Genomic DNA, 26,245 nt, shown 5'->3' on the forward strand with positions numbered 1-26,245 from the left:
TTTGCACACACTGTTCCCTCTGCCTGGGATACTTTTCTCCCCATTCTCACTCAATTTCTGCTCATTGTTTAGGACTCATCTTCATGTTATGTACTCAGAGGAGGACTTCCCTCCTTCCATTCTAAGTCAGAGAACACTAGTTTTCCTTCATACTGCTTATCACAAAAAGATTAAGTAATTGCTTAGTTATGTGTTTAATGTTTGTCTGCCCTATTGGACTCTAAGCTCTATGAAGGCAGAGATATGTCTTATCACTGTATTCTCAACACAGAGCCTGGTGCTTGATATATGGAAAGCAGGGGCTCAATGCATTTCTTTCTCTCCTTCTTAGAGCAATTAAAGACAAGTATTTCCCATTCTTTTTACAAATTTCACATCCTTTCATCATTTACACATTTATTATTCTTTGTGTCATTTCTCTTAGGTAATGATTTCTAAGAGGTAGAGACCATAACTTTTAAATTGTGTCTTACTGTACCTAACAGAGTCCTCCTATACTATGGGAATATAGCACTGGGGAAGGAAAGATGAACAGAACTACTCATTAATAACCTATTTTAGCTGTTAAAATACCCTCGGCTTGTTAGGGGCAGTGTGAGTTATAAGAGCCCAGGCTATGGTTTGATCTCTGCTCTACTATTTAATAGCTGTGTGGCTTTGGGCAAGTTACTTTCCTCTCTGGTCCTCAAATATCTTAATTATAAAATAAGGATATAATGCTATCTTTCTGTTTAAGGCTATTGGAGGGATTCAGTGAGATAATACTCACAAGGCACTAACACAGGGCCTGATCTTAGGAAATACTCAATAAATGTTAGCCACATTTTCAAACTTGTAGTTTAAAAAAAAGAAAAAAGGTTGCCCATTTGTCATTTGGTACTGGAAGAAGCATGAGAATATTTGTGGTGGTGTGAAGTTCTTTGGGGAAAGTTAGGGTTGGAACACTAAAAATGTTGTCTCGTTCTCCTCAATTCTTTTCTCTACCATAAAGTCCTAAACCTGAAGACAGTGGGAGAGAAAGGAAAGAAGAGAAGTGGGTGCCAGCTATGTTCCACTTGGTTCTAAATGACAACAGTGCCAGTTCTTACTTTTTCTTGTATCTATGTTCTTGTTTAATATGCTTATTCACAAGCCATTGCCAGGCAGATGAGATATGCTAAGGTAGGCCTACATGTTCAGATTCTTGACACCCTGAAATTTGCAAATGCTGCTTTCTTGAAATCTGGAGGGTCATCAGACTCTTTCCTTCCTCTTCAATTTATTGGTACCCTTCTAATTAACAGATCCTACCAAATACGGGCCATTCAAAAGCCATAAAAAACAAAAATAAAACTAAGTTAGAACTGCAACAAAGGAACTGATTCAAAGACCAGTACCCTCCTCCCTGACCCAGAAAATACTTCTCATTAAAAAACAAAAATAAGATACAAAAAAGTCAAACAGTAAATCTTCCCTGAAGACTTAGTGTTCTCTCAAGGCCTCTTTCTTCTTTCCTGAAGGCACACTCAGTTCTCAGGCAGAAGGTAGGAAACAAGCCCGGAGATAATTAGTTTTCCCCACCCCTTTTAATCTTGTGAAAGAACTGCCAATTCTAGAAATTCCTCCTTTGATCAGAAGATAAAGCAGAACAATGCTGTGGAACTAAATGGATTCCTAAGGGACATTCTTCTAGGGTGTGGAAAGTTTGCAAGTAAATGCCTGTGTACAGGAGGTCTGGTGGGGTTGGTGAAAAATTAGGAGTAAGAGAATAGGTGGACAGGAGCTAGTTACCACAGCCAAAAATTGCTTCTAGGCTTCCTTAGAAAATAATTGGGCTTTTTCTTCTTCTCTTTCTCTTTTTGGATGGGGGTCTCAAATTCCTGGATTCAAGTGATCTCCTGCCTCAGCTTTTAAGTAGCTAGACTACAAGTCACAGAAACTCCATCCAATTTTCCCATCTCCAGGGAGGTGTAGGCATATATTATAACAAGAGGACTTCGTCTACTCCACATTATCCCTACACCTCTTAAAAAAAAAAAAAAGAAGTCATATAGCTCTCCATGGAGAAGCTGCCAATTTGTCATTCCTTATCCTTAAACTAGTTATGTACTGTGTCCTCTTTGATGGGGAAAGAGTTAATGAGAACTGCAACCTAAATCAATATACCACATTACAATGAAATTTTGGAAGATATTGATTCCTTATTTAAGGGACAATCCCGTTGAAAAATGCTTTTCTTTCTTCGTAAAAAGCTGGATGTGGTGTCTTGTGTCTATAATCCCAACAACTTGGAAGGACAGTAAATTTGAGGCCAACCTGGGCAATTAAGGGAGATCCTGTCTCAAAATAAAATAATAATAAAAGAAGAAGGACTGGGGAGTAGCTCAGTAGTAGAGCCGTGCTTGGGGTCAATCCCAACCATTGCGCAAACCAAACCAAACCAAACCAACAAACCAACCACAAAGAAACTGAATTTGAATCGTGATTCTGCCTATAACATGTCTGTACAGCCAGATTCACCATTTGTAAAATGGGGACAATTTTCCAATCTGTTTCACATTATTATGTGAACAGTTGAGGGCTAAACATTTCACAAGCTTAATCTCATTGCGTTCTCATAAGAAGGTATTATTACTATGGAGTTTGGGTGTGGAGATATTTTGTAATACAGAAAGCTATGTGGCTGTGAGTTATTGTCAGAAGAACCTAGCTGTGGCGGAGGACTAAATGAGACACTAACGTGAAAGCACTTTACATACTACCAAGCACTTTACAGAAACCACGTGATGGGTTACTAATTACACACTCCACTGCACCTCATCCTCCGTTTAGACTAGGTAAATGCTGGTTAGAGCGAACGATTTTGTCTTGCCTGTTCCTTTCAGTCTTCCAGTCCAAACTAATCTCACCGCGGCCTGGGGCCACTACCCCAATTCTGTGAGCCGCAGTCCAAGTAAAGGCGGGCACGGAGCCCTGAGAAGAGGGCATGGGAACAATAGGATACTTCGAGGCCCGGGACGCTTGGCCGGGTTTCAGAGAGATGTCTGGCTAGGGGATGCAGAGAGCTCGCTACTTGGTCTGGGGTTGCACACAGGGAAGCTCAAGGCCAGCACTGGAGAAATCCCCACCACCCCAGCTCCAGCCTCACGGGGCGCGACTCGGCCCCGCCTACCACCTCAGGTAGGCCACGCGCACCAGCCAATCCGCAAGACGCCTGGGCACGGAAGGCGGTGCTTGTCCCGCCGGAAGTGACGTGTTGTGCTTGGCTGGCTGCGGAGTCCGCCGGAGCTCTCGGCGGCGGCTGGACTAGCTGAGGGAAAATGGCTCGGACCGTGGCGGCTGCGACGGCTCGAGTTGCAGTGGAGGCAGAGGCTCAGGCAGTGTGAGGTGAGGAGCGGTCGTAGCATCTGGGGTCAGTACCGGGGTACAGCTGGGGGCCGGTACCGGGAACCTTGCCTTGCGAGGGCGCAGAGGTATCCCGGGATAGAAGGGTCCCTTGCCGCCGGCCCCAGACTCCCGGTGGCCTCCTCTGACGCTCCGTCCGGTGCTCTTGGCGCTGCCCAACTAGACTCCCATCGCTCCCGGCCTTGCTTCCAGTAAGGCGGTTGCCAACCGTCCTTTGGGAGGGCGAGGGGCCCGCGCCCCTACCAGGCCCCTCTTGTCGGGGGTGAGGGTGCGCCGGGAAGTTAGTTTTGACCTAAGCGGGAGGGGAGTCCACCCCCTGGGCCCTGGGGACGGAACTAGAGCCACAGTGGCCGGTCCTATTCTTTTGTGAAGTTCTGGCGAGTGTGTGTGTGTTTGTGTGTGTGTGTTGCACTTCTCAGTTATGACTCCTTTCACCTCCTGTCCCAGCTAGATCTTGGGGGCTAATGATTCTTTTTCTTCTCCCAGCATCCCCTACCCCCATCTTGTTCCCTTTTTGTCGAGAATCCACTTGCTTTGGAAAGGTACTATTATTTGTGTGTATTTAGCGCATCATCTTTCTGGGAAGGCAGATTAAAAATATTCGCTTAACCCTTCCTTAGTCGTGACGGAAGAGCAATAAATAATTAAAGGGAAAAAAGTACTTATTTTCCTCACTAAATTGTTTGGCTTTGAAAACGAGATTCTCCAGCTATGGAATTGTTTTCAGGGTGGTGGGGAAGCAGAGATTGAGGAGGAAAATGAGGAAGAAGAAACTAAATGAGGAGGAAAACCTGGATATAAAGTGAAAGAGAGCATGGGGTAGTTCCGTTTGTTGGCCTGAATTAAGTTGAAATTTAAATTATATTTTTACTTTAAACAGTGGGCATTTGAATTGAGTGAAACGAAATTGACTTTACTCTTTGAACACGTTTACTTATTAAAGAAATATCCTAACACCTTACCAGGTGGGTTTTAGGTTGAAAAACCCTGTTGGAAAAATCGTTTAGTATATTGTATTAGTATATCAAAGACACAAGAAGGTTGGAGGTGGGACTGTTCTTAGAGGAATGATAAAGACAGTATAAAAGGAGAAGATTGCACAGAGGTCCAGGAACACTGATTCCAGGGAAGACTTTGTACCTTTGCCTCCTTGGACGCCTGTAGCAGCTCTGTCATAATTGGACTTGGTGCTGTTATTCACCGTTGCAAATTAGATTGAAGTGTTTTAGTTGAGCAGTAGGAAATTGTGAAGATATTTAATATTAAGACAGTTTGAATTCTGAAGAGCATTATAATCTTGAGAAAACAGAGGTATTAATTAACTCAAACTTGATTTTAAAAGCAATTTTGTATATGTACAAAACATAGAGCATCCACCAATTCCATAAATTTTGGCTAAATTAATATATTTAAAGCAAAATTTTTCCTTATGAAAATCTCTGCTATTTGAATTTTGTATGCGTGTTGCTTGCATGCTACTTACCTATAGGCAACATATTTTAATATTTTCATCCACAGGTTTCACACTTATTTCAGTTTTATAGAATATAAAAAAATGGCATGCTTGCTTTAGGAATTTTAGAAACTACTATAACTTTATGTTATATATAACTTTATGTTTATTAAGTGTATGATTCTTTGTTTCCTCTGCCATCAGTAATTTAAAATTTTTCATTTAAATTGCTGCACCAATTTCCGTGTATAGGAATCTTTCCTTAATCCAGCACATTGTTTTGAACTCAGCACATTCATTAAGTGAACTTATACCTGAAGGGAGTGTTGAATTTCCCAAGAGCTCACGTTCTTATCAGAGTATCAGACTAAACTTTCAGAGCAGTAGTGGTGCAAAGCACTTTTTCCCCCCCTATTTCTTTCCCTCTACCTCCATATGATTTTAGTGGTGCATTATAGTTGTACATAATGATGGGATTTGTTGTTACATATTTGTACATGTACACAGTATAACTATAGAATTTTGCCAGTGTCACTCCCCTGCACTTTCCTCCCCTTCTTCCACTCCCTGGTCCCTTTCCTCTGTTCTGCTGATTTCCTTTTGATTTCTTTTTCTACCTTTCTTTTCCTTCTTATTTCACTTAATATAATGTTCTTATGTTCCATTCATTTTCCAGCAAATGACATTATTTCATTTTTCTTTATGGCTGAATAAAACTCCATTGTGCAACCTAGATGCCCTTCAACAGGTGAATGAATAAGGAAAATGTGGTACATATATACAGTGGAATATTACTCAGACTTAAAGAAGAATGAAATTATGGGATTTGCAGGTAAATGGATAGAATTGGAGAAGATCATGCTAAGTGAAATAAGCCAATCCCAAGCAACCAAAAGCCGAATGTTTTCTCTGTTAAGTGAATGCTGATCCATAGTGGGGGTGGGTGGGTAGGGAAGAATGAAGGAACTTTGGATTGTACAGAGGGGAGTGGGGAGGGGTGGGGCCCATGGAGATGGGATGACCGGTAGATTGAGACAGACATTATTACCCTATATACATGTATAAAAAAATTCTTTTTAAAAATCACTGTCAAAAAAAAGTTAATGAAAAAATAAAAGTTAAAAAAAAAAAACCCTCCATTGTGTGTGTGTGTGTGTGTGTGTGTGTGTGTGTGTGTATGCATATATCACATTTTCTTTATTCATTCCTCTGTTGATGGATACCTACACTGGTTCCATAGTTTAGCTATTGTGAATTGTATTGCTGTGAACATGGCTATGCATGTATCACTGTAGTATGATGACTTTAATTTAGGATAAATACTGAGGAGTGGTTGTATGGTGGTTCCATGCTTCATCTTTTGAGGAATCTCCATACAGATTTCCATAGTGGTTGTACAAATTAACAGTCCCACCAGCAATGTAAAAGTGTTCCTTTTTTTCTTTTTCTCTGCATGCTGTCCACAAAGCACTTAAAAAAAAAAAAAAAAAAGTTTTGTAACCTGTCTTGCTTTTTTTTTTCTGGCAGTACTGGGCGTTGAACCCAGGGCCTGGCACATGCTACGCAAGTGTTCTGCCACTCAGTTACAGCCCCAGCTCTATTTATTCATTCATTTAGTGACAGGGCTCACTAAACCACTCAGTCTGTCTTTGAATATGCGATGCTCCTGCCTGAGCCTTTTGAATAGCTAGCTGGGATTATAGCAAGCATGTGCCTCTGTGCCTGGCTATGATGTTCTTTTGATGATAATAATGGTCATACTGGGAAATATTGTTCTAGGTATTTTATAAATTGTTAGTAAGACTGTGGTTGAGACTGAAAGCAACTGTTTCCCCTACCCCTGGTGGAGTCAGTAATTTTGTGCATTTTTGTGTATTTTGTATCCTTCCTTTTCTCTGTAATCTCTCCCCCAAACCCTCACCCTCCACATCCCCCCACCCTCACTCCTCACCCCCTGCCCTGAAGATGGAATTCAGTGGCACTCTACCTCTACCACTGTACTACATCTCCAGCTCTTTTTGTTTTTTATTCTGATAGGTTCTTACTAAATTGCCCAGGCTGGCCTCAAACTTGTGATTCTCCTGCCTCAACCTCCCTAGTCTCTGGGATTACAAGTGTGTGTGTCACTATGCCCAACTTGCAGTTTGGTATTTCTAAAGTAATGGATTCAACAAGACTGTGCACGTGGGCATTTTAGGCAATTAAAAATGAGATTTATACAACTTTAAACCACTTTTTGGATTTCTTAAAATATTAAATTTATCTACTTGGGTATAAAAACAGGTGAGTTTTTAAAACACTTAATAGATTTGAAAGCAGTTATTATTGGTTTAGCAGCAAGTAGTTGCTTTTTTAGCTTTGAAAATGCATGAAGAGTCTGATGTGGTGGCCGGAACCAGTAATCTCAGGGACTTGGGAGACTAAGGCAGGAGGATCCCAAGTTCAAAGCCAGCCTCAGAAACTTAGACCCTATCTCAAAAGAAAAAATAAAAAGGACTGGAGATGTGGTTTAGTGAGTAAACCCTTGGCTTCAATCTCTAGTACTAAAAAAAAAAAAAAAAAAAAAAAAAAGAAAGAAAAAGAACAAAGAAAATGCATGAAGATACTATGTAACTAACATTCTTACTGTTAAGAAACAAACTTTCTGTTTTAGTCTTAGAGTGCAGCAGTTACATTGTTGATATGAATAACTGCACTGTTGATTCACTTCATTTGCTGTGTGTTGAGTTAAACACTAGAGGCTTTAGACAAGATAAGTATGACAAAAATATTTAAATAATGCTCTTAAATTTGTATTGATTGATGATTATACCTTAGCTAATGCTCCCCTCATATGTGAAGTTAGTAATTAAATATTCTTATTTCTTGAAGAGGAAAATGAGATCCAAAGATGTAGTAACTTGTTTAGCATAATAAATGTAAGAAGTATTGATTGAACCCAGATCTTATAGTACTAGGCCCAGTGTTCTTTTTATTGCATGTCTTCATATAGCACATTCCAGATTTTTTGGAGTATTAAAGAATGAGCAAGTTCATACACCAACTAAGAGACCAACTACAGTTCATATAGCAGAGAGTACTTTAGGTATAAAAAGAAATTGTTTATAGGAAAGAAAAGATATAAGGTATATTTCAGTATCATTGAAAATAGATGAGAGTTAATTAGGAAAGATATTTGAAAAGAATTTAGATCTTAATCTGTTACTAAAGAATAGGATGAGATCTCAAGGTCAGAGTTTCTTTAATATGTAGTGAATAACTGGGGAAAACTTAGGTAAGGAAACAAAGTATAGCTTTAAGGAAGGATTTATGAGGCTTATTTCAAAGAATGGGACAGGATAGAAGTGAACGCATGAGAATAGACATCCACAATAAAGAATTTATAGGGTAATGGTCAGAACTTTTTATTATTTGGGTGATTCAGGAAATTTTATCTCAAGGCTATGAATTCATTGTGGCTTGAGTAGAGGTAGACAAATTGTCACTTTACTGTCAGAAAATAGCAGCAGATGCAGGAAGAAATTAAGTATTATTAAAGTTCTGTAGAATGAGAGGAAAAGGCAAAGATAAAATCCTCTTTCAAGATAATAGTGTATGAGAAATGAATGAGAGGAGACTACAGAGGGAAATCAGTGCCAGGAACTTTATGGTAAGGTGGGAAAAAAAGAATGTAATATTGGTAGGAGAAAGAGAGCTACTTTATTTAGAAAATGCTGGTCTAATTAGGAAATAAAACATTTTTTTCAAATATTCTATTAATAGTTTTTGGAATGATTTCAAAACATATTTCTCCCCTAAGATAAGCTCTGAAGGAGACCTGATTATTTCTATAAACAAAACCATAGTGCTATGAGTAGCCATAATTACATTGATTTATTTGCTCACTTTATTCATAATATAATTTATGACTCTTCTGTCATCTCTTTACAGTTTAGTGTATAAATCTGTTTTGGACAACAGTGCTGAGTTGAGAAAATTGCTCTTTTGCTCCAGGGAATATGTAATAGCCTACTTTCATCTGACTAGATCTCATGATGACAATTATCAAACTAATTCTGTTTATATTGAATTGCATTATGTAACACTGCACTTGTTTAGTTTTCTTTTTTTTTTTTTTTTTTCTTGTTTAGGTCAGACTTATTTAGATATAATTTACATATAAAACTCATCTTCTCATCTTATTTGTACAGTTATGTGATTTATGGGGGTGGGCAGTTGTGTAATGGTAACCACCACAATTAAAATGTAGAATATTTCCATCAGTTTAGAAAGTTTCTTTTTCTTGTGGGTTGTGGTAGTGTACTTCTGTAATCCTAACCACTAGGGAGGCTGAGTCAGGAGGACTCAAGAATACCTTGGCAATTTAGCCAGATTCTGTGTCCAAATAAAAAATAAAAAGGTCTGGAGATGTAATTATATGCTTTCCCAAGTGGGTTCTGGAACTCATATGTTCAAGGAATCCTCCTGCCTCAGTCTTCCAAGTTGCAGGGACTATAGGCCCATATTGCCATGCCTGGCTCAAAACATTTCTTTATGCTACTTTATAGTGGATCCCTTCTTTTTACCTCTTGCCCTGGGCAACAGCTGATTTGTTTTTATCCTTATACTTTTGCCCTTACCAGATGTCAATAAATTGACATATAGTATGTACAGTTTTTTGATTTTGACTTCTTTCACTTAGCATAATGATTTTCAAATGAAATAATATACTTCTTAATAAACTTATTTAGAAATTTGAGGAATTTTGGATTTAGAGAAAAAATTGTGAGACTAGTACAAGAGAATTCTCATAGGCTCTAGAGCTAGTTTCCCCTTCCTGCCTCCCCCAACCCCTGCCCTCTTGATACTGAGGATTGAACCCTGGGTCTTGTACATGCTAGCCGAGTGCTTTATCACTGTGCCACATTCCCAGGTTGTTTTTTAATTTTTGTTTAGAGAGAGTCTCTTTAAGTTGCCTGGGCTGGCCTCAAACTTGTGATCTTCCTGCCTTAGCCTTTGAGTAGCTAGTATTATAGGCATGCATCACTACAACCAGCCAGCCATCACCACTCTATTTCCAAATGTTTTCATCCCCCTAAACAGAAACTTTGTACCTATTTACATTAACTGTCTATTCCCCTCTCCTTCCTTTTTTTTTTTTTTTGTTAGTCATTAATCTACTTTCTGTTGCTGAATTTTTCTATTTTGGATATTTCATATAAGTGTAATCATGTATCTGACCTATTGTTGTCTGGCATAGTGCACTTAGCATAATGTTTTCAAGGTTCATTCATGTTGCAGCATGTATCCTTACTTTTTTTCCCCTTTCTACATTTTTTATTGGTGCATTATAGTTGTAAATAATGATGGAATGTGTTGTTACATATTTGTACATGCACACAATATTTTATGATTAATATTCCATTGTATATATGTACCACATTTTGCTAATCCACTCATTGATAAATACATGTTTCCATCTTTTGGCTACTATAAATAATGCTGGTGTAAGAGTAGTGTATAAATATGTGTGTGTTTAGTTATTTGGGGTATATATCTAGGAGTGGAATTTTTTGGTCATGGGTAATTCTGTGGTTAATTTTTGAGGAAACACTATAGGGTTTTTCAGAGTGATTGCACCTTTTACGATCCCTATCAGCCAAGTCTGAGGGTTTCAATTTCTCTATAGCCTTGCCACTGTTTTGTACTTTGCATTTTTAAAAAATTTATTTTTATTGTAAACAAATGGGATACATCTTGTTTCTCTGTACATGAAGTAGAGGCATACCATTTGTATAATCATACATTTACATAGGGTAATAGTTTTTGATTCATTCTGTTATTTTTTTCCTTCACCCCACCCCTCCCTCCCCTCTTTTCCCTCTATACAGTCCCTCCTTCCTCCATTCTTGCCCCCTCCCACCCCCCATTATGTGTCATCATCCATTTATCAGCGAGATCATTCGTCCTTTGGTTTTTTGAGATTGGCTTATTTCACTTAGCCTGATATTCTCCAATTTCATCCATTTGCCTGCAAATGCCATAATTTTATTATTCTTTATGGCTGAGTAATATTCCATTGTATATGCATTTGTTTTAAGTTACAGTCATTCAAGTAGATTTGAAATACCTCATTGTGGTTTTGACTTGCAATTCTCTAGTGACTAGTGTCTTGGGCATATTTTCATATGCTTTTTGGCAATAAACTGCTTTTTTTTAGTGGTAGGAACATAGAGATATTTTTTCAATAACTGGATTGATATATGTAATTTTAAATGTTATATACCACTTTTAAATTGCTGAAATTGGACTTGAACTTGCGATCCTACCACCTCACCTCCCTATTTGCTGGGATTACAGGAATGTGCTACTGAGCCTGACTGTGTACTGTTTTTAAATGCTTGTTACATACTAAGTGGAGGCTGGGTACTGGGTACTCAACCATTGAGTCATATCCCCAGCCCTATTTTATATTTTATTTAGAGACATGGTCTCACTGAATTGCTCAGTGCCTCGCTATTGCTGAGGCTGGCTTTGAACTCACGATTCTCCTGTTTCAGCCTCCGGAGCCACTGGGATTACAGGTGTGTGTGCCACCACACCCAGCTTAGACTAAACATTTTTTGTGTGCATGCATGTAAGATTTTATTTGATCTTGAAAACACTACTAGGTATTATCTGTGTTAAAAATGAGAAAACTAAAGACTAAGTAAGATTAAATTTCTTAGGATCACACAGTTAATAAGAGAGATGTCCAATATTTGAGATTTGGTCTTGCTACTACATGGTTTTTGGTCTTTATCACAGTTTTATGAAACTAACAATTTCATGAAAATGTTACTATCATATGAAGTTTTTTTTTTTTTCTTTTTTTCTTTTTCTTTTAAAGCTATGTAAATTGGAGTTTGGAGGGAGGAAAATTCCAGGAGTTATTCATGTTCAGTTTTTCAGTGTTTTGGGTTTCTTTTTCTTTTTCTCTTTTTTTTTTTTTTTTTTAGAACCAGGGGTTGAACCCAAGGGTGCTTGACCAATGAGCCACATCCCCAGCCCTTTTTTGTTTTTTATTTTGAAACAGAATTTTGCTAGGTTGCTTTGTGCTTTGCTAAGTTGCTGAGGCTGACTGTTTTGGGTTTCTTTATTGTAACTCAGTTTTATTTTTTCCCTATAATAAGCCACGTTGGAAATGCAGACATATACCATAACGCACAAAAGCTTTATTATTTGCCATGTTGGAGTTGGGATAATGTCAAAGTATATTTAATGATTCATTTCAATTGAATTAATAATAAAGTAGTCCAAAGTTCAGTAATTATCTCCACAGAGTTGTACTTTTGTTGAGAGACTGCATTAGATTGAAAACTGCTTACTCAGCAAAATGTCATTCAATAGGAGCCTCTTTTTGTGTTTGAATCTTCCTTTCCTTGTCCCCCTCCCAATCACATACAGTGATACACATGCAGACAATAGAAAGTTGTTCTAGATCGATTCCGATTGTGAACCTCTTGTGTAGAATGTTGCTTCTAAGGGCTGAAGATGGCATAATGATTACTAGTACTTATTTAGATTACAGTGTCACCATTGCTTTTTGTCCAAATACAAGAATTAAGCTCTTTATTAATGTATTTGTAGCACTTGCACGGAGTATTATCATAATAATAGAGCAGTATTGGAAGTTAAAGAATGGAGTGGAAACAATCTAGTCTCACCAATCTTTACACTCTTGGGAAAACTCTTCCTAGCTTTTCCCACGTCTTTTTTTATGTCCTGGTTGTGATTCCAATTTCATTTTTTCTCTAGCTATACTATTAAGAATAGTATCCCCCCCCCAACTAATGTTTTTTTTTTTTTCCCTTCCATTCCATTTTGCTATCTAAGCATTTTGTTTACTTGTTTGAATCAAACCACTTCTTAACATTTCTACTAAAATCCTTAGTATAAGTCATCATTGGTTCTTTTTCTAGTCTCTTTGTTACCTTTTAATTGGTCTCCCAGTTTACATTTTTTGATTTCCTGTTCCCACTTCCACAGAGTGATCTTTGAACAATGTAGATCAGGAATGTAAGTAAATCCACCTTTGGCTTCCTGTTACACCTAATAATTAAGGTTAGTGGTGTATCCCCACCCCCTCCCATTCTTATTAGAGATGGAGAGTTTAAGATTTTTTTCCCCCCAGGGAGGGTGAATTTTTTTTTTTTTTTTTTTGATAGTCAAGCTTGGTAATTTAACTATTACTACTACTACTACTGCTGCTACTACTAATTCTTCTCTCCTCCCCTGCTGCCCAACCCAGGGTCACCTTACTACTGAGCTACATCCTCAGCCCTTTAATTTTTTTATTTTGGTCTTGCTAAGTTGCTCAGGGCCTTGTTAAGTTGCGGAGGCTGGCCTTGAACTACTCCTACGTCAGTCTCCTGAGTCCTTGGGGTTACAGGCATGTGCCACCGCACCTGGCCTTATTCTTAATTTTTATCAAAAACATTTTACTAAATTGTTAGGTTGAAGTGAGGATTGTGTGAAATCCTTAACCTAGAACTATTATTGCAGACTTAAAATATCTAAATTAGGCGAAACAAAGTTTACTTGTAAATTTTAATGTAGAAATCTAGGCTTTAGGATGAATGTTATCCAATATGTGACAATTTTACTTTACTTACCTGAGAAATGGATGCCTTGAGAGGTGAAGTGCTTAATCAAAGTTGAGCTATAGCTGGGACAAGAGGTCAATTCTCCTTTTCTTATAACTCAAAGTTATTATCTGTTAGTACATTTTACCTATATTTAGCAGGGGTTCTTTTTTTTTTTTTTTTTTTGGTATGAGGGATGGAAACCCAGGGGTGCTTAATCACTGAACTACATCCCCAGTCCTTTGTATTTTTTATTTTGAGACAAGGTCTTGCTTAGTTGCTGAAGCTGACCTTGAACTTGTGATCTTCTTGTCTCAGTCTCCTAGGTTGCTGGGATTACAGACATGCATCACCGCCCAGTTCTATATTTAGTAGTTTTTAAATTGAATTTCTATGAACACCTTTAGATTTAAGAATATAAAACTTTTTCAAATATAAAACTTGACTGAGTAGGAAAGCTGATTTCTAAGAAAGTAATTAATATTCAGGAATGTCAGTTTCTGGGGCTGGGATTGTGGCCCAGTGGTAGAGCACTTGCCTGGCACATGTGAGGCACTGGGTTCAATCCTCAGCACCACATACAAATAAATAAAGGTATTATGTACAGCTACAATTAAAAAATATATTAAAAAAGAAAAGAAAAGAAAAAAAGAAATGTCAGCTTCTGACTTCAAGGGGAAACTATTACATCTGAATACATCAGAATACGTTTATATTCAGAGAACTGTGAAAACAGCTATTATGTAGAGTAGTCTGCTGAATGTTTAAAGTCAAGTAATATATTTTCTATATATGGTTGACTAGCGATAGACCTTAATAAATAAAATTGTTTTCAGTGACAGTTTAATTATTATTAATCTTGGATGTTTTCTTCAAACTTCAGTCCAATTCTCTTTCCTCTCCTTGGACTCCAATTACATGTTGTGTTAGACCATTTGAAATTGTCCCTTGGAACTCAGATATGCTGTTCTCTCAAGCCCTCACCTCCTTTTACTTTGTTTCAATTTGAGTATTTGCTGTTGTTGATGTGCTTCAGGTTTACCAGTTCTTTTTTCTGCCATTAAATCCATCTAATTAATCTTCATTTCTGAAATACTTTTCCCGTCTAGCATTTTTGTTCGTTGGTTTGTTTCTATAGTTTCCATCATGGCTGAAATTTCCTACCTTTTTGTATGTTACCCATCTAGTTACCCCGTTACCAATGGGTCAGTCATTTAGTATCTTTATCATAATTATTTAAAGACTTCTTTTGAATAATTCCAACATTTGGTCCATCTCTGAATGTGCTTATTTTAACTGTTTCTTTGATGTTGGTCCACATTTTCTAGTTTCTTTGTGTCATAATCTTTGATTGTATGCTAGTCAACTTAATAAAACAAGAGTAGAGCCTGAAGTTTGCTTATTATTTACCTAGTATGTGCCTTCAAAATGGCCTTTATTCTGTCAGTTGACTGCATTGACTAAGTCTGACTTAAAAGTAAAGATAAGAGTCTGTGCATTTTTTTTCAGTACTGAGGTGGAACTCACCGCCTCTTGCATGCTAGACAAGTGCTCTACCAGTGAGTTATACAGCCAATTTTATTTTAAGGGTCTTGCTGTTTCCCAGGTTTGGCCTCAAACTTTGAATCCTGCCTTTTCAGCCTCCGGAGTACCTAGAATTACAGGCTTGTACCACTGCCCTGGCTTAAGTTTATGCTTGTTGTAGCTTAGGTTGATTCATTTCACTGGGTTTAAATACTTTGGGGTGAGGTATTCAAATCCAATTATGACAAAAACAAACAACAAAAACACCACTTTGTGGCAGAATCGTGACTTTCTTTTCAGCAGGATTTGGGATCTGAACCCTGACATGATTGCAAAGATCTCTGTTTTGCAGCCTAGTTGACCACCTTTTTGTGTCCCTGGTAAGTTCTCTTTGTTTAGTTCTGCTTCCTGCCTGTTTTAGGAGCTCTGCCTTGCTGTCCTTACCCTAACCTCTGGAGGGCAGCTGTTTTACATTCTGTGAAGGCCTAGAATGCCGTGGAGACTTTTTCTCAGCCCTCCTGACTCCTCTCAAGCCTTTGATAGCTGAAATTTTGTACATCAAATAAATTTCTTTCTGTTCACCTGCCAGTCCTTCTTTGGAAGATGACTACCTTGAACATCCATACTATAAGGGAGATCTCTTTCAGTTCTTGCCCTATCTGCAGCTTTTAATGTGCTACCTGTGTAACATTGTGAAAACCTGTGGGAGAGTTGGGTGGATACAGGGGCTTCTTGTAATTCTTTTTTTTTTTTTTTTTTTTTTTAAATAAAGTCATTTTCTTTCTTTTTTTTTTTTTAAATATATTTTTTTAGTTGTCCATGGACCTTTATTTTTATTTATTTATTTATATGCGGTGCTGAGACTCAAACCCAGTGCCTCACATTTTAGATGAGTGCTCTACCACTGAGCTACAACCCCAGCCTTCCTTGTAATTCTTTACCCAGGACTTTAGAACATTTAGCTTCCTCTATCACTCTTCTGATTTATAATCCATCTTCTCAGCCTATATGTGGATGTTAAAAAACTTGTTAAAAGTCTGGCTTGTTTCCCCTTATCCCTGTCTGCAGTGCATGTCTTCTTTCTGCTGCTGTCCTAGAGAGGAGAGTAGTGGTGGGCTTTTCTAAGAAGGATATCACTTTCTGAAGTTTAATTCAATAGTTTTTAAAAACCTTTGTGTGTCCTTTCCCTCTGATGTCTTAAATTTATTACAGTGTAAGCTTATTTAGGTTGTTTTTTGTTGTTGGTGTGAGAGCAACAATCTCTTGCCATGTTGTGTATCCTAATAAGTGAAAATTCTGTTACACATTTATCACCTTTGTTTTGAATTAGTAAAGCATGCAATGATGAAAAATTAAAACTACCAAAGTTTAGATAGACATTCTTCTACCTGCATTTTTAGATAATTTTAGTATTTCCTTACTTTCTTTACCTCAGTCTGAAGTATCTCTTCCTTTCTATCTGTGCCTCTGATTGTATTCTTTCCCCTTTTTTCCAGGACCTGAGCTGGTATTTATCTCCTCTCTCTGCTTTTTCAGTCTTCGCCTCCTGATTTCCTTCCCTTCAGCCTACTAGATGTTAAAGGCCTTTCCCATTTTAAATACCTTATACCACTGCCTTTTAACCTATTCAGCTTAGTTCCCTTTATTGTCAAAGAAGTAAAAGAATAATTTGCTCTTGTTATATGTAATTCCTTATTTTTCCTTCAGTTTTCCACACTTTTCTAAAACTGTGCTCTGCAGAAATCATTTATACAGGGAGAGAAATGAGGAATAACTGCTAATGGGTAAAATATTTCTTTTGGGGGAAATGAACGTATTCTAAAATTTTGGAAGTAGTAATGGTTACATAGTTCTATGACTATACTAAGAACGATTGTGTATTTTAAAACAGTGAATTTTATAATAAGTGAATTATATCTCAATAAAGCTATTACTTAAGAAAAAAAAAAAAAAACACTGAGAAACTCTTAGAACTAGAGTAATTTTTTTCCTGTCCTCATTCTGTGTCACCTCTTTTTCATTTCTGATAGAACTGACCATTTCCTTCTTAGAATGTTTTATTTTATTACTCTGACATCAGTCTTTTTACCTTTCTGTTATTTCCCTTCGACCTTCTTTTTCCTACTTAAGTAGTAGTGGCTCTTATAATCACCTCTTGTCCCTTTTTTCATTGTCTACATTCTTCTAGGGCAATCTCACTTGCCTCCATGACTTAAGTTCTTCAGCTCTACATATATAATACTTTAAGATTTATTTCTAGCCACATTGCTATTGAACTCAAGGCCACTATTACTGATCCTCAGGCAGACGTGAACTGTATTTTTCACAAGTACTTCAAAATATAATTTGTTTTGGTCTGTCTTTGATCTTTTAGAGAAAGAAATTGATAACATTATTTGGCACTTTGAAGATGGCTTCCAAACACTTTAAATGAAACAAATGCAACAAGAGTGGGTTAAAAATTTACTTGCTGGATCTCTTAGGATAACATACTCATTTTGAATGTATTCTTTAGTATATGATAGGTTTTTTATTTTTTATTTTTGGTAGTTCTAGGGATTTAAGCACTGAACTATACCCACAACCCTGTTTTAAATCTTTATTTTGAGGCAGGGTCTTAGTTCCCTGGGTGCCCCAAATTTGGAATCTTCCTTCCTCAGCTTCTCAAGTTGCTGGGATACAGGCAAGCACCACTGCACTGTACTGAGGTCTAGGGTACTGAGGATGTAGCAGTGAATTAAATAGATAAATCTCAGCTTCACAAACTTCACAGTCCAGAGAGAAAAGATCAACAATAAAAATATATGAGTAAGCTGGGTGCAGTAGCAAACACCTGAACCCCAGAGGCTTGGGAGACTGAAGCAGGAGGATTCCAAGTTCAAAGCCAGACCCCTCAACTTAGTGAGTTCCTAAGCAACTAAATGAGACCCCATCTCAAAATAAGAAATAAAAAGGACTGAGGATGTGGCTCAGTGGTCCCTGGGTTCAATCCCCAGTACCAAAATAAATAGATAAATAGACAAATATGTGTGTAAATATATCATGGATGGTATTAAATGCTAAGGAGGAAATAAGTACAATTTTTGTCTTAAACCTTTCAGATAAGGGATATTCAACCTATAGTTTGATTCTTTGTATTTGATTCTATTATTTCTTTATCTTGCCTTACTGAGCTGTCTAGGGTTCTATAGAATGTAAATAGGACCAGATGTACTACACACCTGTAATCCTAGCTACTCAGGATGCTGAGGTAGGAGGATCAGCCTCAGCAATTTAGAAAGACCCTATTTCAAGAAATAAAATGGGCTGGAATATGGCTTAGTACTTTCAATCCACATTACCTCAGAACAAACAAACAAAAATGCTGAAGTGGTCATAGGCATCCTGATTTTTGTTCAAGGCCACAAAGGAAAAACTCCCAAGATTTTGCCATAGTATGATTATCATTGATACCTTTGGTCTAGTAAGGAACTTCCTTCAGTTCAAAACTGGCTAAAAATATCTACTAAGATGAGCATATGCATTTTTACTTTAATTTTTAAATTATTGATGTAATAAATCGCCTTTTGTGTTCACAACTGGGTTTGATTTGCAACTATTTTTAGCACTTAAAATATGTGTTCATAGTAAGACTGATTTGTAATTTTCTTTGTCTAGTTTTCTTATCAAAGTTATAGTAGTTTCATAAAATGGAGAATATTCCTTCTTTTTTTTTTGTTTTCTGGTGGGGTTTGTAAAAGGTTCTGGTTATTTATGTGAAGTCATCCAGCTTTTTGAGTGAAATTTTTAAATTTTTAGTTGTAGATGGACCAAATAATTTATTTATATTTATGTGGTGCTAACTCAGTGCCTCACACATGGTAGGTAAGCGCTCTACCAGTGAGCTACAACCCAAGCCCTTTTTTAAATATAATTTTTTAATTTTGAGATAGGATCTCACAGGTTGCTTACAGCCTGCTAAGTTGCTGAGACTGGCTTGGAACCTGCAATCCTCCTGCCTTAGCCTCCCAAGCTGCTGGGATGATAGGAATGTGCCACTATGCCCAGCACTAATTCATTTTTTAAATAAATTATTATTCAACTTTATATTTTTCATTGAGACAGTTTTAGGTAGTTAATTGTCTAAGAATTGGTCTATATTTTAAAATTTATTTGCTTAACAATATCCTCATCTTTATAATGTGTGCTACATCTGTTGGATATCCTTTTTCTGTTTTTGATATTGTGCTGTCTTAATTTTTTCTTGGTCAGAATCACAAGATATGTTATTAGTTTTCTGTTGTATATTTATTTTCTTTTAAAAAATTTTTAGATGTTGATAGACCTTTATTTTATTCATTTATTTATATATGGTACTGAGAATTGAACCCAGTACCTCACATATGCTAGGCAAGTGCTCTACCATCGAGCCACAATCCTAGCCCCTGTATATTTATTTTATTTCTTTTTGGTACTGGGGGGATTGAACCCAGGGGCATTTAACCACTGAGTCACATTCCCACCCTTTTCATTTTTTATTGTGAGACAGGGTCTCCATGAAGTTGCTTAGGGCCTTGCTAAGTTGCTGAGACTAGCTTTGAACTTAGGATCTTCCTGCCTCAGCCTCCTGAGCCTCTGTAATTATAGGTGTGTGCCTCTGTGCCCAGCCTGTTGTATATTTATTTTCTATATCTCTAATTTATTTTCTAATTTTTATTAATCCCTCTACTTATATTTTGCTGTAATTTTTAAAATTTCATAAGATGACTTCTCAGTTCATTAATTCTCATGTTCCCTAGTGTTTTAGTCAGTTTTTTCCCTGCTGTGACTAAAATATCTGACCACAACAATTGTAGGGGATAAAGAGTTTATTTGAGGGCTCAGTTTAAGAGGTTGCAGTCCATAGACAGCTGGCTCCATTCCTCGGGGCTTGAGGTAAGAGAACATCATGGCGGAAGACTGTGGCAGAGGGAGGCAACTCACATGATGATCAAGGATTCAGAGAGAGAGAATCCACTTGCCAGATAGAAATATATACCCCAAAGCCATGCCCAGTACCACCTCCTCCAGCCACACCCCATCTGCCTTTAATTGCTACTCAAGTAATCCCAACTGGTGATTAATTCAGTGATTGAATTAAGATTCTCACAATCTAGTCATTTTTCCTCTGAACCTTCTTGCATTGTCTTACACATGGGCTTTTAGGGAGACACCTCACATCCAGACCATAACATCTAGCTTTCATTTAAAGTTAAAACTACTCTTTTTAATGTACCTAACACATTTTGGTACAATGAATATTTCCCCCCTTTCCTGTGTGTTTATTATCAATTTGGTATCAGGTTTAGTGTAGCTTGTTTTTGTCTCAGTGTGAGGATGACAAGCATCTTTACTTTTCTGTGATTTATTCATTCAAGCTGTTGTTTTGCTATAAGATTGTTGATTTTTTAAAAATTTAATGGCTCTTTGTTATATATTAAGAAGATTAGTTCTTTCTCTGTAATATGAGTAGCAAATGTTTTTTCTTGGTTTGTTGCTTTTAATTAATATGTTTATGATTAAATTATTTTTATTTCCCTTTTCATCACCTAAAATATTGCCTGGTACATGGTATACATATACATCCAGTGAATATTTATTGTAAAGTGAATACATTCTGTGGATTTTTTTTTTTTTTTTTTTTTTGGTCATATAAAAGTTATTCGTTAAAATGTTTATGTACTTAGGTGCAGTGGCACACACCTGCAGTCTCAGCAGTTTAGGAGGCTGAAGCAGGAGGATTGAAAATTCAAGGCCAGTCTGAGCAATTTAGACCCCGTCTCAAAATAAAAATAAAAAGAGTGGGGAACGTAGCTCAGTGGTAGAAGGCCCTTGAGTTCAATCTCCCATACTACACACAAAAAATAAGTACAAAAACCATAAAGAGGGCTGGGGATGTAGCTTAGTGGTAGAACACTTTCCTAGTGCTCAGAGGACCTGGATTTGGTCTCAGAACTGAAAACAAAAAAACAAACAAAAAACCCAGAATCAGAGGGCTTAAGTAAAAAGAAATTTTTGTTCTCAAACAACAACAAAAATAGGTGTTTGAATTATTTTGCTGGATAGAGGAAAGAATACTGCTGGGGAGATGAATTTTTCTTTACTGCAAAGTAGTGATGTTTGTCCACTGTTTTTTGTTCCTGATCCTTAACTTATAAATACTAACTTTTGTATTAGACCATTTTGGCTTTTGAGTGCTTAAAATGTGATGAGTCTCAATAAAGATGTAGTAAGTGTAAAATATACACCAGATTTTGAAGACTTAATATTAAAAGAACACAAAATATCCCACTCATTTTTGTATTAATTAGCTGTTGAAATGATAATTTGACTATACTAGATTAAATAAAATTAATATATTGTTAAAATTAATCTCATCTATTTGTTTTCATTAATGTAGCCATAGAAAATTTTAAATTATATGTGGCATGCATTCCATTTTATTAGACAGAATAAATTCATACTCAGAGTCTGGACACTGTTCATTTATTATTATTTTTTAAAAATGTTCAGGAATCTTGACACATTTTAAAAAATTAATAAATATTTTTTGTGGTGCTAAGGATTGAACCCAGTTCCTCACATGTGCTAGGCAAGTGCTCTACCAGTGGGCTACAACCTTGGCCCTCTTTTTTTTTGTTGTGATGATTTTGTATAATATCTAATACCAAAGAACTTTTAGTTTTTACCTATTTATTTTTGTTAGATGAATTTTCTTTCTTCCATGAATCAGAGATAGGAGAATATTATTTTCTTATGTACTGGGTTTTTCTAGAGATGGAGCACCTACTGTTTTTAGTTTTCTATTGCCATTATTCTTATCTTTTAACCTGTTACTTTGGTTTCAGAATTGAACTTTACTTTGATAAAAGGAATGGTGTCTTTTGTTCTATAGTCACTGATGCATTCATTTAACAACCATTAGAAATTAGAAGTCTAGAGTGTAGAGGATGCATAAAATAATAGTTCTTGTCCTCAGTGAAATTACAAATCTGCTAGTCATTTGGTGGTAATAATTAACTGATAACTCGTACACGTTGTAACTAAATAGCAGTGTTAACTATCTTCTAATGGAATTAAAAGGTATAATACATTTTACTAATGTAGGAAGAAATAATCCTATGACTGAGGAAGAAAGTTGATATTTATAAGGAATAAATTGTGTTAATTTAGACATGTGCCAATTTGAGATAACTTAAAAATATGTGTTTTCACTGCCTGTATTGGAGTCCTGAATATACCACTTGCTAGCTACTATAAGTTTAGTTAGATCACATGTTATTTGCTTAAGTTTCTTCTCTTTTTGGTATGGGGAATTGAACCCAGGGGTGCTTAACGACTGAGCCATATTCCCAACCCCCTGACCCTCCTCCCCCACTGAAAAATATATTTTATTTAGAGACAGGGTCTAAGTTGCTTTAGACCTTGTTAAGTTGATGAGACTGGCTTCGAACTTGTGATCCTCTTGCCTCAGCCTCCCGTCACTGAGTTTACAGGCGAGGCAAGTTTCTTCATTTGTAAACTAGGGATAGTAATAGTAGTTACTTTATAAAACTTGTGAGACTGTAAGTGGGGATGGAGAATAGAGGTTTTTGGTAGTAGATAAAGGGGAGTAAAGGAAGGGGAGGGGGCTTAGGGGTAGGAATGGTAGGAGAATTAATCGGACATTATTACCCTATGTGCATATATGATTACATGAACTGTGTAACTCTACATCATGTACAGTAAGACAAATAAGAAGTTATGCTCCATTTATGTATGATGTGTCAAAATGCGTTCTATTATGTATAACTAATTAGGACAAATTAAGTTGCGAGAATTTAATTAGTTAATTTAAGGAGTTAATTAGGGCTGGGACTATAACTCAATGGCAGAATGCTTGCCTAACATTTGTGAGGCACTGTGTTCAATCCTTAGCACCACATAAAATAAAAAAATAAAGGTATTCTCTCCATGTACAACTACAAAAAAAAATTTTTTTAAAGGAGTTGACAAAAGAAAGAAATGTGTAGCATATAGTATCTATGCATTTCTATCTCTACCTAGAGATGTGTCTTTCTTTTTTTTTTTTTTTTCCTTGCAGTACTGGAGATTGAACCCTGGAATGCTCTGCCACCTTTTTATTTTTTATTTCAGACAGGGTCTTGCTAAATTACCACCTTGCCTCAAACTTGTGATTCTCCTGCCTGAGCGTCCCAAATTGCCAGGATTATAGGCATGTACCACCAAGTCAGGCAAGACATGTAGCTATTTACTACAATTTTAACAAACATTTTCCATAGTTACTCAGTCTCCATAATTTTATTTTTAGTGGTGGTGGTATATTCCATTCCACATAGGTACCATAATTTACTTTGAGGTTCATTGTTATTTTAGAGAAGTATCTATTGTTGAACTCAAGTAATAGTTTCTCCTTTTTCTTAGGTAGCTCTAATCAGAAAGCATTTAGATAGGTAGCAAGACTGATCTGTTTTATTTTATTTTTTTCCTGAAATTTAAATTTAAGTTGTAAATGAATGTCTGCCACAGAAGCCAAGATCTGTTTTGTGATATGCAAATTATTTTCAGAAGTTTAATTGAATAGTTTAATTGCCCTCTTTAAAATAATTTCTTTTTATTTTTAAGAATTTTTAAAGTAGCTACAGCCCTGTGTTTTTCACTGGGTGTTTTGTTGGGAAAATTTTGGCAGATGATATACCGTCCTCATTCAAACACTAGTTACCTTTCCCATCTCGAATTAGGGGAACATTAGCATCTAAGTTTTTATTTTGAATTAGCATGTGGGAGATTATTTTTTGCTAAATGTTTGCCATCAAATGGAGTTTTATTTAAAAAAAATTAATGGAGCATGCCAATGTAGCATCCCCAGAAAAATAGTTAAAGCACAGAGTTACTTTTGGACAATCTTTTAAGTCATTTTATTGTCATTTAAATATATATGTGTGGTAACCCCTTAGAAAACTAAAATATGGTAATTCAGCTGCCAGCAGCTCTCAGTTACTAGCTATATTTACCATATATTACCTTTGGCTGTTGGTACAAGAGATGGAGCAAGCAAATAAATTTGGTGATGTGAAAACAATAACACATTCACAGTTAAAATATATTTCAAACTATTAATTTTATACCTTTGTCGGTAAATGAGTTAACATTCATTTGAAATGTTCCCCCTTTGTCATTTATTACCAGTTATGGTAAGCATGAGAAGACATAAATAACAAAATTGGCATTATACTTTAAAAACAATTTTTAGGTATTGATAGAACTTCATTTTATTCATTTATTTATATGTGGTGCTGAGAATTGAACTCAGTGCTTCACACATGCTAGGCAAGTGCCCTACCTCTGAGCTACAATTCCAGCCCTGGCCTTATACTTATAAAAGGTGAATTACAGTTAGGTACCTTCACCTTTTTGTAAAATGCTATTTTGTTTTAATCCATGATTATATGAAAAATAGGCAGTGTTGGGTTGGGGGTGTGACTCGGGGTAGACACTTATTTAACATTTGTAAAACCCTGGTTCATTCCCGAAAAACTGGGGGAGAAAAAAAGAGAGGGAAAGAAAAGAATAGGAAAATATGGTGGTCAATAACAGGCGATTACATTCCACTCATTGCTCATATCATGTATTCATACTGTTATGCCATCTGAAATGCTTTCCTCAATACTGTCCAAAAGTTTGCATTCCCTTATGTTAAAACATATATTCAGTAATTTAAGTTTATGCTTCCTTCCTTCCTTCTTTCCTTAGTACTAAGAATCAAACCCTAGGCCACACTATGCTAGGCAAGCACTCTATAACTAGCTACATCCCCCACTCTTTTTTATTTTGAGGCAGGATTTTGTTAAGTTGCTCAGGCTGGCCTTGAACTTGAGATTCTCTTGCTACAGTGACCCCATTATCTGGGATTACAGGCATGTGCCACTACATCTGACTTAGTTCCATATTTATTAAGCAAAATGCCTCTGTGTGTGTGTGAATGAATGTATCATGCCGGGGATTGAACTCAGGGCCTTTAAGCATGTTAGACAAGTGTTCTATGATGGCTGCATCCCAGCCCTTCTTTAAAATTTTATTTAGGTCTTGCTAATTTGCTCTGGCTGTCCTCAGATTTGTGATCCTCCTGCCTCAGACTCCTGTGTAGCTGGGATTGCAGGCATACACCACCATGCCTGGCTCAAAATGCTTTTTAAATGTGGAGAACTAGGCAAATGAACAAGTAGGTCTTTGCACTTAAGCTTATTTTAGCCTATTGAATAGACATACAAGTTCACAGATTGTGTGTTAATCAGAACTTTCGAAGTTATAATGACAGAAACTCATTTGAAACCATCTTAAGCAAACAAAACAAACTATTGGCTTACACAATGAAAGATTGTCCTAGGGCATGGTTGGATCCAAATGCTCAGTGTAATATTATCCAGAATTCATCTCATTTCATTTTATTTAGCTCTGCTCTCTTCTGGCATGGATTCATTCTTAGGCATTTCCTTAAGTAGTGACAGAGATGGCCACAACAGTGCCAAATTTACATCCCATCAGTTTAGCAATCTCAAACAAAAAGTTTCTTTCAGATAGTTTCAGCAGAAGTCCCATGGTTAATACTGATGAGCCAGATTTGGATCCTCCAAAACATTTGAGGATATGGGAATGTTGGGGTTAAAAATGGGCCACTCCTGGGCTGGAGTTGTAACTCAGTGGTAAAGTGCTTGCCTAGCATGTGTTAGGCACTGGCTTCCATCCTTAGCACCAAATAAAAATAAATAATAAATAAATAAATAAAATAAAGGTATTGTGTCCATCTACAACTAAATATGTGTGTGTGTGTATACATATATTTTTTTTTTAAAGAATGGTCCATTTTAATTACATGGGATAAAAGGAAGATAAACAATATCTAAAAAAGAAGTTAGAGATTCTATTACCAGAAGCAAGGATGTCAAGTAGACAAAAATCAACAAAAAGTATTTTGCAGTGTATCTGTCTTAGATGCCTAGAAAGCAGGAAAGCTTCTGCTTATTTTCCATGCCCCCACTCCGTAGAAGGTGGGCTTATCATATTCATGGCCTCAGTTCCATCCCAAGAACTGCAAAAAAGTGAAGAGAAAAGTTATAAAAAATTTTTGGTTGAGCTAAACAGATAAATTTCATTAAGAGTTCTTAGATAAAACTTCAGAGAAGAGGTGGTATTTTAATTGGGCCCTGAAAGGCATGTAGAGTTTTTCAAGGCAGAAGGTTTAAAGAAAGGAGTCATTTGAAAA

General features: G+C 36.6%; 1 protein-coding gene across 2 annotated transcripts in view; it reads left to right on the forward strand.

Moving 5' to 3' along the window:
- The first annotated feature begins 3,213 nt into the window (after window positions 1-3,213).
- The window catches only part of PIK3C2A (phosphatidylinositol-4-phosphate 3-kinase catalytic subunit type 2 alpha), a 118,134-nt gene continuing 95,102 nt past the window's right edge, over window positions 3,214-26,245 (forward strand). For both annotated transcript variants that reach the window (XM_079104230.1, XM_079104231.1), the window contains exon 1: window positions 3,214-3,366. The gene's annotated coding sequence lies outside the window, so the exon portion shown is untranslated. The remainder of the gene's footprint in view (window positions 3,367-26,245) is intronic.

The sequence above is a fragment of the Sciurus vulgaris genome, assembly GCF_902686455.1.
Source record: "Sciurus vulgaris genome assembly, chromosome: 11".
Classification (NCBI taxonomy): Eukaryota; Metazoa; Chordata; class Mammalia; order Rodentia; family Sciuridae; genus Sciurus; species Sciurus vulgaris.